Genomic DNA, 16,840 nt, shown 5'->3' with positions numbered 1-16,840 from the left:
TTTTACTTCTTTTTATTTATCTTTTAGCATCATATTCCAATATATTCTACCAATTTTCCAAAGTAATGGAGTATTCACCTTAGCTGTGTGCCGTATTCATTTTGATCACCGTTCATGCTTTATGCATCTTTCAAAGCCACTAATTATTATTGGTTTTCTTTCATTTGTTGTAATCGGTGGTCAACACATCAGAAAATTGGCATTCTACAATTCCATTTGGTTATGTAATTCATTTGTGAAGGTGCTACTATATCATTCCAATTGTTTATTTTTGACAGTGGACCTTTCTTGATTCTCGTGAAGGAGACTTTTTTCTTTGATTGTTGCTTCACGATTCTCTGCCATGTCGTTCGATTGGTAGGCGGAATTAACATCACCGGCCTCTCTACCGTCAATTCCAGTACGGATTGCTCCTACTCCAGTACCCTCTACTTCTGTCACGGCTGCACAATTGATCACGGCCCCACCAAAATCCTTTGTAGCAGTAGTAGGGGCGGGGTTGTTGTAATTTTAGAGTTTTATTTTATTTCAAAATTTAATTTTAACTAAGTCCATCTAAAAATTATGTTTCCACATGTTTTTATCATTTCCTGAATAAGCTAACTATGACTCAGTATGCTTACTTAGTCAGCTAAGCCTTACCTTAATTTTCTCAACTGAAAAAATAGTTTGATTCATGTGGCTATTTTTGTGGAATTAGTGGCATGTTCTCACAAAAATATCTTGGGAGTATATATGATAATAAGATAGTGCTTTTTATGGTGGACAATACTAGAAGCAGCTTTTTACCAGAAGCATACCAAAATATATACTTTCTTTTTAGCAATTTGGGGAGACACTTCTTGATCAGAAAAATACCACTTTTCACCCAACAAAACAACTCTTTCTTTCTTCCCAATTTTTCTTCCCGGGTTACATCTCCTGTGTTTATCAAATTCAAGTTTTTTTGTCACCTCTAATATGATTCATATCAGGGAAGAACTGTTGAAGGATATGCGTTTATGAGGCGGATAAAATCCTCAAGGACAGTGACTATGTCATGCCTCAAGTTAGATAACAGTTTACTATTTTGCAGGTTATTGCCGTTCATGGTTTCATATTTGTTTGCTCTACATTACCAGCCTCAAATCACCGTAATTTTAAAGATAGATAAGTCTAATGATCTCTCTCTCTTTTACTTATTGATTTTAATGCTTATATGTAACGCCCATACTAAACATATCTAGAAAGTTTAGCATGTTTGTTATCTTTAGTACTGGATACATTAAAATTTACAACAATAAAACTTTGAACGAGTATCTTACACAACCATAAGCGTTCGTACATCAAGAGTATAGCATAACTTCTCTAAAAATATAATAAATACATCCTTGAAATCCATATCATCCTGCAACGGGTACGAACGAGCACTTGCTGAAATATCCATTCGGCTACTAGCTTGCCAAACCAACCTGTTTATCTGAAACAAATAAGGATTGGATGAGATATAATGTCTCAGTGAGTTTCACCTAATCCTAGGCTATAGGTAACCTCGGGGGAAAACCTATGGTCACCATGTGTCTACAATACAACCTGACGGTTGATTATACGTGTGTGGTCTTGCTTTCCTAGACGGTCGTGCATACTAGATCCGTCGTAGGTTCATCTTACTTGTCATAGGTCTTGCTACATCATACGTGTCATGGCAGTTACAGGGAACATAAGACCGCTATGCTAAGATACGCCAAACGCATCGAAGCCTAAACATAACATAATCATGACACGGTCCTAAACCGGACGATTAGGGAAACCTAAGATCGTCATCAGTATAACATTCATAATTGTTCTATTTCATAAACTTATACGCTTCTAACATCATATCATAAACATGTTCATATCGTGACGTACTCATTCATATCATAACATACATAATCATATTCATTCATAGATAGATGTTAGCGTTGTACAAACATATTATCTAAGTTCATTTTACGGAGAGCCCCGAGTGGAGTAACCCCGAGAACAATCCCATACATACCCGATGAAAACCTAGCTAAGGCACATCGGACTCCATCAATAACGTGCGGGCTCCCCTTGCGAAGCTTATCCTATTCTCACGACACCTACGTCTTACTTACTCATTTACCACGAATCCTTAAGCGATCCTATTGTAATAAACTGCACATACATCATAGTCTTAAGCATAAATGCGTGAAAGGTTAAACCTATACACACTTGCTCACTTACCACGGGTCCATGATCTACCCGTTTAGCGGTAAACTACCTACTTAGTCATACTCATTCATATTGAAAGGGTAAACTTATCTAATAATGGCTTAACGTGCTTGCATGGTCATTCTTATTCATAAGCGAAGAGGATACACTAATCACTTCACGTCTTATCATACTTAGGATACATGCATCGCATTCTAGTTCTCGACAAGCTATGTCGAGGCTCTACATTCATTCATTTTCTTAGTTCATCACTACCCGAGTAAAACGGCTTAAACTCTCGTACATGTTAAGATTTCCATGATTTTCAATTCAAAGATCATTTGATGTTATGTGCATTGCCTAGATGTTGTTTTGGGGTTATGAAGTTGAAAAACAATGAAAGAAAGGCTTCGGGATGTACCACTGGCCCTAGATTGAGCCAACAAGCCAAAAGCATGCTGGCAAGGACAAACAGTTTCTCTATTAGTGAAATTTTCTGGACAGGCTTCTGAAGAATTTCGCTATTAGCGAAATATTTCGCTAATAGCGAGTTTCTTCGGGTCTGTGGTGCAGAATTTGCAATTTTGACCCAAAACTCGTCCAATTCGATCCTGCAATGCACCATAAACATCCAACAACATATATTGACATATTTAAACATATTTCATGGCAATTTCAACATATAATCAACAACAAGAATTGCTTTGGGGGTATTAAAGTTTTATCAAAACTAAACTAACATAAATCACGTTATCTTCTCACAATTAAACACATAACCCCAAAGGTGGGTTCTATCTAAGAAATCACATGATGTTTGCAGCATCTAACAAGCTTAAATCCATCTTGCCCAAGCTCAAACCCTAGCTTCAAGTTCCTCAAATCATGCTAAATCCTCTTCTTCTTTGATGTTTCTTGTCCATGAAGTTTCCATGATTCATGCTTGATCACCGATTGTGTAAAACTTGGAAAGATTAGTGGATTAGAGGGAGGGATTGGGGGCAGTTCTAGAGAGAAGGAGGAGAGAAATTCTTCTCCAAAACCTAGAGAGAGAAACATCCCAAAATTATGAAGATTTTGCCCAAAAATCACTTATATACCCCCTTTGCATGAAAGTACCAAAATGCCCTTCGTCTTAAACGCGTTTATACCGACACTGATACAAAAACCATACTTAACTGATATCATTTGATAAATATTCTCCGTCCTACCCGCTTTCCATGAACATTTGTCCTCTGACACATTTAACTGATAATATTCCATTAGCTGACGAACGGGATGTTACATTATATGTTTATGCTGATTATTATTTTGAGATAATACACATGTCAATAAATATACAACAATCTTGAGGATTTTATTTCAATTAAATTTTTGTGCGGTAATTTCTGAATCAATATGCAGGATTCAATAATGAGTGAAGTGAATGTTTTATGAGAGCGAGGTGCAATTGGCCATGCCTGAAAATAAGAAATATAGAAACACAAACAGGAGTTGCTTAGATTGAAAATGGCACAACCATTTGTCTGCGAAGTTGTGAAAAGAAAAAGCCAATTCGTATTTCTAATGCTAGGTTAGTGCTATGGCGATATGTACAAAGGTCTTGATAATCAGTTGATATTTTAGTGATGGAGTGAATTTAGGAATAAGTATGGTGGGCTAAAATTCTATATTTTGACTATGTTGTTCCCCTATGTTTTCACTTTGTTAATATTTGTTTAATCAAAATGGCAACAAACTCCTTAGTACAAGAAATTTGGAAATTTAACAGGGGCGGATTTCCTGGGAAAATACAATTTGCCAGGGTTTTTGTGAGGAGCATGATGACTTGCTAAACAGGGCATCGCAAATGGTTATGTCAGGGCTTTAGCTCCTGGCAAATTTGCGAGGGCTATCCCCTTGTCAAAACCCTTTTTATAACTCCTAGAAAAAAAAACCTGGTACAAACCATGACAAAATGTCTAACTCAACTGCCTGCTCTTCAGACGCATTGTCACATATCACATAAGTTGCAATCTGACCCAAACTAGTAACATGAGCTTTGGGAGGGGTATGTTTTTGGAAAATGTATAATAAAAAGAATTTAAAAATGTTTTTTTTAATTTAAATGTATTAAAATAATTAAATTTAATTATTAAAATTATTTTAAAAAACGTTTTTAAATTGTTTTTTTTATTTCATTGTTTTAAAATTATTTTAAAAATAAAAATCTTTTAAAATAATTTGGCTTAAATGCACTTTTGACCCTAATTTTTGCCTCTCTTTTGATTGCCTAATTTTGACCAAGTCAATGTCTATGTGGCAGGTCAATTAACTGACATGGCAGACAACTGTGTATTTATCATTTCAAAAATTGATAGGAATTCCACGCGTGTAAATAGGCAATTAAAAAAATTAAAAATTTGATGGTTTGTATAGTCTGACGTGACATCTTCCATTCCAATCTTATCCTTTTTAGAATCTAGGGTTTCAACCCCCTATCTTCCCCAAAATCAGTCATTACTTCCAATCCCTAAAATCAACGCAAATTTGTTCCTATCACTCATCTGATTGCACGAACTGTTGTGTTCTTTCAAACTTTTAGTCCCATTTTTTCGAATCATTCGTTTTCCTGAAATAGCAAGAAGTGGGTTAATGAAGGCTCGTCGAAGAAGAAGAAGAAGAAGAAGAAGAAGAAGAAGAAGAAGAAGAAGAAGAAGAAGAAGAAGAAGAGGCTTAATGAAGGTTTGATCTGATGCCAATGGAAATTCTTGCACACTAGTATTATAATGTTTTATGCAATGTTCCAACACTAAGACGCAGGTGGAATGTTGAGACTAATGTTCAAACATTTAACTAGCAAAAAACAAACATAACAAGGTAAAAGTAAAAGACATAAATGTAAACGGCACAGGTGATTTGTTAACACCAGTTCAGTGACAATCACACCTACTTTGGGGGCTACCAAGCGAGGAAGGAAATCCACTAGTGTAGTCCTTGTTCTAAGTTCTCAGCAAACTCCAAGTTTACAGCTTATCACGTAGGACCTATCCTTACTGACTTCAACCTAGGAACTCCTAAATCTGAGATCCCATCTCACTTCCACTCAGTCACACACCCTGTGATTATATGATTACAAACAATACGATGAAGACACCTTCAAACACAAACTAACTTCGTACTTCAAAGCTTATGAGTAGTATACAAACTTACAACTCAATAAAAACAGTCCTAAAACTGCATCAAGGTGATACACGAAAGGCTCATAATTAACAGAGAGTCAAAACCCTAAAACTCTATATTTCATATGACAACTTTAGGGATGAATTAGGTTTTGCGTCCTTCCTTATGTTATCTGAAGCAATACGGGCTTAACCTTCTTGTTGGGCTTCAGAAAACAATGTTGATCCATCAAAAGATCTTCTCACAAGGATCAGAACCAAATCACAACTTTTCTAAAATGTTGGAGCATCTTTGGGAAATAAACAAAGTCTCCTAAAATGTTGACACATCTTTAGGAAATAATCACAAATCTGATTCTGGACAAAAAGCACGCGTCTTGGCCAACAAGTAAATAGGCGTGGATTCCTTACATAGATAAACCGCGCGCGTAAGTCATGGCACATAAATAGGGCACACTGAACTGTGCCAAGATGTTGAAACATCGTATCCAACATCTTGCATGAATATTTGTTTTAGCAATAATGAGGTTAATATACAAATATCCAACACAAGGACTAAATTGAAAGTAGAAAATTGTCACTTTGGTCCCTAACGGTATGACTTGCACTTATTGAATTTTTATAACATGTACTTGTTAAATATTAGAAAGAAAGAAAAAAACCAAAACATAACCTCCTTTTGCTTTTCTTTCTCTCAATTGTTGCCAAAATAGCTTTTCTTTTGCTCTTAATTGTTGCCAAATAAAATTCACAAAGAAAGAAATAAAAGAATAAATTAAATAAAAAACTTTTGTTGATTTCATATTACAAACATAGATCTAATCAAAAGAGATATAGAAAAAAGGAGAAGGTTAACGCAATAAAGACACCAATTAAGAGAAAGAGAGAAGCAAATAGAGCTGTTGGAGTAGATGTAGAAGGAGTATTAACATTTATTATCACTTATGTTGCTGGCCATGTCCATAGTGGCATTGATTATTACCGATTCTACTTACATAGAACCATCAATGGATCCTATCCTTGCATTACATATGTGATCAATTATATGTTTAATTACTGGATTTTCTCTTTCGTTGGTGCAATACTTGTTACTAGGTCACTGCGATAAAAACGACAACGAACTAAAACACCATCCAACACGCCAAAGCACATTTGAGGCAAAGAGTCTAAACCCAACGTGCAGGAAGGAACCTAACAATTGGGAGATTGAAAAGGCCATTGCCCATAAGTTTATCAGGAATCCAACCTCCAATATTTGGAGAGGTTGAACTTCAGAACCTAAGAAAATAACCTATAAAGTTCATTCATCAAATTTACATATTTCTATTTATTTGATTACATCACCTAACCATTTATTTTGTGAATGTTTGATTTTTTCCAAAGGGCAATATGTAACTGTTGCAGACTGTTCGTTTTGCAATGAGGGAGGAGGTCATCCACACTTTTATCCCAGGTATAGTTCCGGGAGGCAAAGTTTTTAAGTCAAAAATATAGACAGTGTGGTTCGTGTATATTACCTGGGAACCTAAATCCTTGGTAAAATCGGCAGTTAGTGCATGGCATACGATGTGCTTCAGTTGCTAACAATTTGTAATCTCCAAAGGTATTGGCATGGAATTGACTGAATTCAAAAACTCTACAATTCAAGTATCCATTGTCACAATGGATGTTAAATCCATTAGCTTGCTTGTGTCTTGCATCACCGAATGCATTGGGACAGTGAAAGTACTGAGGAGTATATTGGAGGAACAAAATCTGAACGAATTTCATAGATGGATAATAGGATAGAAGCAATGTCACTTGATGTAAATGGATCAATATTATTTTTTTTTGGAAAGTGCACTAAAACTTTGTAACAGGTTATGATAATATGATTGTCATAAGAAGGATGCTATAGAAATATGGATGGCATATTGGTATAGGTAATAATTGTGGCTGTATATTAATCAAAAAATTATGGAGTAAACTAATATCATGCGAGGAGTGAAACTAAGCTGATACAAGTAACAGTCTCCTAGAGTCATGCAGGAACTTATATGCTTTTTAATAAGCTAGCTGCTGCGGATAATTCAAGCTGAGTTTGCTCTATGTGTGTGACTTTGCTTGTATTGGAAATGGTTTTCCATAGTTTGTTGGGAATTTGATCAGCCGATGAAGGTTTTAACAGGTCAGTCTATGTGTGGTTATGTCGAGTCATATTTTTCTGAAAAGAATTTATGCATAAAAGAGTGGGGGAATTTTTGGTCTCCACACGTTTTTATGTTTACTGATCAATCTGCTGGAGCTGGTTTTATGCGAAGGCGGATTTGGCTTTTTGTCACGATTTCAGTCATCGTGTTTTACAGTCGTGTGAGACATTAGTGGAGGTTTTCAGCTTCTTTACTCTGATCCTCCAGCAACTGGAACTAGATTTTGATGCTCCACTTGTGGTGCCCGGTGTTGGGCGTTGCCTGTAGCCAACATTTTCCTTTAACAAAATTTTATTTAAGATCAACAATATCTCAATAAAGATTAAATTAACTACTTTTATTATCGATTGAAAAAGAAATGTTAAACAAAATCGGCTGCAATAATTTAACAAATAATGTTGCAAACAACGAATTCAAATAGTAAAATTTTAATAAAAATATAACAACTTCACTAAAATATTACTATTAACTTCAAAAAGCCTCCTTTTTGAATTTGCATAAGGCCTTGATATGTGCCGACTCAACCAAGTAAAAATTTACACCCTTCTGAAATTCTTGGATGCAAGGATATTTCTTCTATAATTTGGCTCTTTCGATAAGAGGCAATTCTACTAACTCTGACTCTCATAACCTGTAGAAACCTCGCATTCTTCAAAATGTATCTTAAAAACTGAATATCAACTTTCCAACCTTCATAGTTTATAATTGTGCATGTTTTGAGGTGAGAAGAAACACATTCAGGAACCAAATTTGGGTTTTCCCAATCTTTTCTATATGTGTAATAGTTGCTGCTTCTCTGTCAAAGGAAGTCAAAATTAAATATATTAAACTAAATACATAAAAGAACAAAGCAAAAAAAAATCATATTGACTATATAGTGTGAGAACCTTTCTAATTAAAAGAATTTGAAGCTTGGGAGAATGTTGGAGCACTTTTGCTACATTACTCCAGCTATGGTCATAGTCCCAAAATAGTATTTCAAGGTGAATTAAGTTACAAAAAACAGGAAAGTCTTTGTAATAGGCATTGATGTTTTTGTTGTGATCAATCTCATCCATCTGCAAAAGTTTCAGAGACAAACGAAATATTAAAATCAACTGAACTGCATATTAAGGAAGTATATGAGGTGTTAGTTCAGTGGTAACAATTTTATTGTGTAACATTCATACCTTTATTGTGTAAAATGAACCTACAAGTAAAAAACATGCATGATGTTACATTCATACCTTTATTATGCGCAGAAACTCAACATTGTAAATTGCTTTAAACGGAATATCAAATGGACTGATAGTAGCTCTAACCAAATTGGATAACGATGTTTCAACCCTCCTTCCGTAACCTTGCTTATATCAATGGTGAGAAATTCCTCAAGAATAGGACACCCAGAAAGACACCTTTTCAAATCCATGGGATTTACAAAATAAACAAAATTCAAATGTAGAGTTTTGAGCGATGGAAGATTAAAGGACAAAATTTGAGCAGGCACAATTAACCGATTCAGTTTAAGAACCACAAGGTTTGGAAAATTAAAAAGGATTTTTATCAGAGTGATCACTTCATTTTCCATCCACAAAAAATTAGTAAAGTTCAAACTTAGGAATATATCCTCAACACCACGTTCTTTTGCAGCTTCGATCCAGTCTGGGACATTGAAAACCAACCCTTGCCAATCTCCAAAATGACTAAACTTGAGATGAAACCTTTTTATGGGTGTGTCATTCGCGATTATGACCGCATATTCCACAGAGTAATTGAAGGAAACGAAGTCTTTTAAGTCTATAACATCTTTATCGTCAAGGTGTATAATATGGAGCGACTGATAGAGTGAAGTCCACCTTTTTGAGAGAACGCTAGTAGCAACGGCAAATCTAGATGGAAGAAAAGAGAGTATGTGACATAGAATCTCATCTGGTAAATCACTAATCCTATCAACCGTCGTTGGTTTTGCTAAATTTGACATTTTTTTTTTGACATAAATTGTTGTTTGCGATATATATCCCTTGCAAAACGCTTTTGTTTGTTCTTCATCGCTTTGTTTGTAAAACGTCTATGTTTGTTCTTATATAGTTGTTTCCAAATATATCTGAAGACGTGGAGATCAAGTTTAACGTGGAGACCAAGTAAAAGTAGTAATTGTAAATCAAATCAAAATCAATTGGTTGATTCCTCAAGATATGCGTGAATTTTGGAACAATATTCTACATTTTATCTTTCTACTTTGTGGCTTTTTTTTTTTTTTAAATTTAATACTTTTAATTTTTTTCACTTTACATCTACCAACAATAACAATATATAAAAATCCCTAAAAATAAATAAATAAATATATATATATATATATATATATATATATATATATATAGAAATTCGTACTCCAATATATATAAAAACATTACCTAACAAAGGTCTATCTTCGAAATTAAATGAAAACAACTAGAGGAAACGAATCCAATGATCTATCTCCGTGCTGCATCACCACCACCACACCCGCATCGACCACCACACAACCCGAAACCCGTGTCTACTCACCACTGATCCACCAAAACAACATCACAACCTCCATTATCACAATATCACCACCATCAACTCCTCCCATCACCACAACAACACCACCATAACCTCCCACCACCTAACCCGTCACCTACATCACCACCACTCACATGGTCTACAAAACCAACATCACCTTCTCCACCCCAATCTTTATCAAATCGGACGAACCCATACCAAAAACCGCGGACAAACAGAGAACAACCAAGAGAGGATTCTCTGTTTGTTCTTCCTCTTATATAGTTGTTCTTCATCTTATATAGTTGTTTGTAGTGTACTTTAAGACTTGGAGACTATGTTTTATCTACTAATATATAAAAATTCTTAGTCCAATTTTTTCACTTTCATGATTTTTATATGTTTATAGGTCATTACTCAAAATATAAAACCAGTTTTTTTTTTGTTGAAAAAACCTTAATGGAATTAATTAAAATCACAATGAGTCCTGACCAGCACAAGGAGTGCTAGGCTGGGAATCGTAAAGTAGCAACATACAAAGGGTAAATGGGTAAATTCATGCACTCATGCATCAAAGACGAAATGTAAAAAAACCATAGGAAACACAACCTAACAAAGGGCTATCTTCGAAATTAAATGAAAACAACCGGAGGAAACGAGTCCAACGATCTATCCCCCTGCTGCAAATGTTAACTAACCTTCAACTATTTATATGTAAATCAATATATTTGAGTTTCGCATTTATTAGTAATTAATGTACATTACGTGTAATGTTTTGCATAATGTGAAAAATTTGATGAATTTCAAACAATTGTTAAACGTTAAAGCATTATCGGTTTTGTGTAATGTTACCGAATAATTGATAAACTATGATATGTTGATGTTTTTGATTGCTGGATGTTGTTGTTTCAGCTTGATTTCCTCCAAAATTGCCATTTGAAATTACAGGTAAAACAGGACACATTTCCTGGAAAAACCAGTTACAGACTGCACTGGTTCTGTAACTGGTGTGAACGGTTGTTAACAACCGCTGGGTACCAGCGGCAGTTAACTGACGGCGTATTAACCAGCGGTAGTTAACTACCGTTGGGGGCATTTTGGTCATTTACTTGTGTCAATTGGAAGTTTTCTATGTCAGAAAAGCAATTTTCTAGCAAAAATCATAGGCCCCATACTCTCTTTCTATGCTCATTGTGTGCAGGTTGAAGAAGAAGTATGGGTGAAGAAGTGGTGTAGCTTGCGATGTAAGTAACATAGTGAGGGTTTTGGACTTTTTTTGACCGTTGAACTATTGTGAAGCTTATTTAAATTATTGAAATTTTGGGCCAGTGTTGTTGGCCTTTTTTTGAAACTGTTTGTTGGAACGAATGATTATTTTTGGAAAATTGCTTTTTTGACAAAGAATACTTCCAATTGACACATGGAAATGACCATATTGCCCCTGACGGTAGTTAACTGCCGCTGGTACCCAACGGTTGTTAACTACCGCTGAAGTCTTTCCCCCCAAAACCAGCAAACCCCTACCTCACCTATTCATTCATCACCTTTCATTTCCAAAACCATACCAGAAAAAAAACCCATTTCAAAATTGTTGTGTTAAAATCATGCCTCCAAATCATTGCTGATCGATTGCTAAGACGTTTCTACACACAAAATGCATCAAAGAATAGGTATTACAACGTTAAAATCCATTGCATTTGATTGATTTTTCTGGTTTTTTTTTTGTACTGTCACGCGTTGTAGCGGCAGTTAACTACCGCTGGGAGTGAGCGGCTGTTAACTGCCGCTGGAGACTTAGAAAATTTTCAAAATTTTCTAAGTGGCAGTAGCTACTGCCCAAATTTTTTTCCATTTTTTTTCTTTTGTTTTTTTTGTTTGTTTATGTTAATATATGATATTAGATAAATGTTTATTAATTAGTGCGGGTGATGATTTGGGTGATCGAAAACCTAAATTTGTCGATTCCATTAAGGTTGAAGCTCCCGCTAAGGTCGAAGTCTCCGTTAAAGTTGAGGCTTCAAGCGTCAATTCCGATGTGTCGAAACTTCGTGACAACGAAGTGGACACGACTCATTTCTTTTTAACCCAAGACACACAGAAAGATAAAAACGAATTGCTCGGTTGGATCCGTCGACAAGCAAATAGGGCTGGATTTACGGTTGTCATTAAAAGATCTTGTGAAGGAAGAAATGTTATGTTGGAGTTGGTTTGTGAACGGAGCGGCGAGCACAAAGTACCGAAGACAAAAGTGAAGCATGAAGGAATGGGATCAAGAAAATGTGGGTGTTTGTTCAAGGTGCGTGGATATGTCGTTAGGGAAGACAATGCTTGGAAATTGGCTATTCTTAATGGCGTTCACAACCATGAGATGGTGCCGTATGTAGCGGGGCACCTTCTTGTCGGAAGATTAACGGAGGACGACAAAAAGATTGTACATGACTTGACCAATTCTTCGGTGAAACCAAAAAATATTTTGACAAACTTGAGGAATAAAAGGAAAGAGTCCATGACAAATATCAAGCAAGTCTACAATGAACGTCATAAATTCAAAAAGGCAAAAAGGGGTGACTTGACGGAGATGCAATATCTAATCACAAAGTTGGTAGAGAATGGATATGTTTATTACATAAGATTAAAAAAGGAAAGTCAAACCGTTCAAGACATATTTTGGACTCATCCAACTTCGGTAAAGTTGTTTAACAATTTTCCTACTGTTTTGATAATGGATTCCACGTACAAAACCAACTTGTATAAGATGCCATTGTTTGAAATAGTTAGAGTCACCTCAACCTATTTGACATATTCGGTTGGTTTTGCATTTATGACGTCCGAGAAGGAGCATAACTTTTCTTGGGCTTTGCAAATGTTGATTAAACTTCTTGGACCAAACAGTGATATGCATAAAGTGGTAGTGACCGACAGGGACATGGGTATGATGAAAGCCGTAAATAATGTTCTCCCCGGTAGTAGTGCAATACTTTGTTATTTCCATGTTGGCAAAAATGTTAGATCAAGAATCATCACTGATTGCAAAGTTAAACAAACGTTGTTGTGGTGGATGGCCAAAAGAAGATTGTCGACGAGGAGAAGCATAGTAAGTTGGTTGATACCATATTTGATGCATGGGAAAAATTGGTTGAATCTCCTACTAAAGAGTTATATGCGGCTAATCTAGTGGGATTCCAAGATGCTTGTAAGGATCATCCAAAGTTTCTTAACTATGTTCAAGAAACAATATTGAACCCTTTTAAGGACAAACTAGTGAGGGCATGGACGGACCTTGTGTTACATCTTGGGTGTAGGACAACAAATAGAGTTGAAGGAGCTCATGGTGTGGTGAAGGAATATTTGTCCACCTCCAAGGGTGATTTGGGTACTTGTTGGCATAAAATTGATGAGATGTTGGCAAACCAATTTGGGGAGATACAATCATCATTTGGTAGGAGCGTTACGGTGTTGGAACATCGATACAAAGATGTCACTTTGTACTCCGGGTTGGGTGGTCACGTGTCTAGACAAGCCATGAATTTTATTTTTGTGGAAGAAGAGCGTGCTAGGAGAACCTTGTGCATTGAGAAGAAAACTTGTGGTTGTGTTCAAAGGACGTCGTATGGCCTACCTTGTGCATGCTTCATTGCTATGAAAATCCGTCACAGCATGCCCATTCGATTGGATGAGATACACCGCATTGGCATAAGTTGTACATGGGTGAAGAACAAAGTAATGAAGATTTGTTTTCGGTCGCGGAGGAGTGGCATGGTATCCAAGAACGTCTCCAAAGAGTTCCGTTCCAAATGAAACTAGAAATCAAAGAGGCTTTGCGGTTGTTAGCGTTTCCGGAGACCACATTGTTGTCACCACCTCCAAGAAAGGTGGCAACCAAAGGAGCTCCCAAAAAAATCAAAACCACACGTGGTAGGATCCCATCTACGTGGGAGACTATTGATTCTCAACATCCGGAAAGTCAATCTTCACCACGGAAAAAATCTTCACAAACTAAAAGGAAAGGTGCTCGCATTGGCATTTCTCCGGTTCCGGTTCCTAAGCCTAGCTTGGTTTCAACAAGTTATGATCCATCCAATCCTATGTATTACATGCCAAAATTCATGAGACCATACATTGAGAGAGTTGTGGATGTTATTGGTGATGGGCATTATGGGTTTAGGGCTATAGCAGAAGCCTTGGGTTTGACGCAAGAAAGTCATGTTATGGTGCGGAGAGCACTTATTCAAGAGTTGAAAGAGCATATGAGCAAATACATTGAGGTATATGCGAGCGAGCACCGTTACAACTACATCTTGGATGGATTGCATCCTCCCAAAAATCCTAGTAGCTTTGCACCTCCCGACAAATGGTTGACATTGCCGAATATGGGACACATCGTTGCATCATGTTACAATAGGTCGGTGTTAGAGATTACTACATGGAAAGACTACATCTCCTAGACTTTTTTCCCACTTAGAGGACGACCTCCGGTTAACCCGAAAAGCAACATGATTTGCCTTGGTCTAATCCCTAATCATTTTGTCCTTTTTTCACTAAAAGATGGTTGCCCACTACCTCCAACATCCACGGAGTGGAGAAATCACATGAGCGAAGAGGCGGCAACATGGGAGGATGAATTTTTGGATCAACACGATCGTTTCCAAACACTCATGGACATTGAGCTCAAAGAGAGACCGTTTCCACCAAAAAAGCCAACAAATGAAGACAATCCAATTATGTTTGATGACACTCCAGTTAAAGAAAACACCGAATTTGAAGATGTTCTGGAACATTTAAATGATTTGCTTTTATTAGATGAAATGTGACACTTTTTGGTCGGTGTTAATCCGTTTTTTGGTTGATACGCGCCAACGTATTTTTTTGGATATATAATGTAATGACCAATTTTTTGGTGATATAATGTACCTAACCTTCAACTATTTATATGTATATCAATATATTTGAGTTTCACATTTATTAGTAATTAATGTACATTACGTGTAATGTTTTGCATAATGTGGAAAATTTGATGAATTTCAAACAATTGTTAAACGTTAACGCATTATCGGTTTTGTGTAATGTTACCGAATAATTGATAAACTATGAAATGTTGATGTTTGTGATTGCTGGATGTTGTTGTTTCGGTTTGATTTCCTCCGGAATTGCCGTTTGAAATTATAGGTAATACAAGACACATTTCCTGGAAAAACCAGTTACAGACTGCACTGGTTCTGTAACTGGTGTGAGCGGTTGTTAACAACCGCTGGGTACCAACGGCAGTTAACTGCCGGCGTATTAACCAGCAATAGTTAACTACCGCTGGGGACATTTTGGTCATTTACTTGTGTCAATTGGAAGTTTTCTATGTCAGAAAAGCAATTTTCTTATTTTTGATTTTTTTTTTGTCGATTGAAAATTCTGACTTTCAAATTGTAAACAACAACTATAGTGACCAAAAGGCTACATCTGTCACAATCCCAAACAGTTCATTAATTGAGACTCTTAAATGGATCCCACATTACACATCATTTATTTATAATATTTTAATAAAAGTGTTCAAGGACTCAATGACTCTAATGGAAGTACACTAGTAATGACTCCAATGAAAAGTACTTAAATTGGCCTCATTAACTTTCTATCATTAATTTTTTTATTAAATTATAAATTATCTCGTAATATTTAATTATAATCCTTTAAAAAAAATTAAATTATAAAATGTTTATTTATTCGTATGAACTTAAATTTCTACCACATTTGCTAATAATTTGAAAATGGAAAAATTAACATTACAAATTTTAGATTCCTTCATTAAAAAATAATAATAATAATTTGCATGAATTACATTTTATTTAAAATAATATTTAAAACAACTATTAATTTTTTTTTTTGAAATCAAAACAACTATTAATTCTTAAAATATTACTTTTTTTGTAAATGGGACCACATAGTACATATTTTATTACTCCATCCGTCCCGGAATATCTGACCAATTTTCTAAAAAAAAGTGTCACAAAATAACTGACTCATTTCAATTTTCAATACAACTTTCATCATTCTCAATACAATATAACTCTAATTAATATTACTTTCATCATTCCCAATACAATATATTCCACTTTCCACTTTATTTATACATTTTTCTTAATCTGTGTGAAAAACCGAATTGGGTCAGATATTCTGGGACGGAGGGAGTACTTCTTTTGAACATGAGATCCGTTAGTTACTTAGGAGAGAGCCATATAGTTACATGTTCCTTAACAGGGACTCATTTTTTCTTCCTCCAATGGGGGGTCCTTAACAGGGAGTGATCCTCATTAGAACACATAGATCAACACTCGTAAGCATCTGCAACTGAGATGACTTTAACCCTTCGAACTAATTATCCTAACAGATACAATAACTCAGGTGAAGATCGGCTCTAAAATTTTCTACCTATCATATAGGTAAGAATCTCAACGACGCTCGAAAATACAATCAACTTCGATATTTTCAAAAACATAAATAAATATTTTCCAACACAATTCTATAGTTTGACATGAATATCTTATATTATATAATTGTGATTAACTGTATCAATGACCGTTTGGTTTTTTGTGTTTAGAGTTGATGTTGTCCTTAGTCCTCACATATGTGGAGCAACCTCATAGTGGGAAATGATCACTAGATAGCTTGGAGTATTTCTGCAATGGTTTTTCTTGAATGACAGCAAAGCTTATACTACCATAAAATCATAGATACTATAGTTAGAACTGAACCTTCTGAATGAGTAACTCTGTCGTATATTTCAACGATATAATAAAAAAAATAATATGT

At 35.5% G+C, this 16,840-nt stretch overlaps 3 pseudogenes; 1 reads left to right on the top strand and 2 right to left on the bottom strand.

The window, feature by feature from the left end:
- The window catches only part of LOC146922313 (uncharacterized), a 145,238-nt pseudogene that overhangs the window by 54,494 nt on the left and 73,904 nt on the right, over positions 1-16,840 (bottom strand).
- On the bottom strand, positions 8,061-8,948 carry LOC146922320 (F-box/FBD/LRR-repeat protein At5g56570-like; annotated as a pseudogene).
- LOC146922319 (uncharacterized) lies at positions 11,934-14,853 on the top strand (annotated as a pseudogene).

The sequence above is a fragment of the Medicago sativa genome, chromosome 5, assembly GCF_051527215.1.
Source record: "Medicago sativa cultivar Bolivia chromosome 5, Bolivia_mono, whole genome shotgun sequence".
Lineage (NCBI taxonomy): Eukaryota > Viridiplantae > Streptophyta > Magnoliopsida > Fabales > Fabaceae > Medicago > Medicago sativa.
This window is presented reverse-complemented; position numbering and strand designations above follow the sequence as displayed.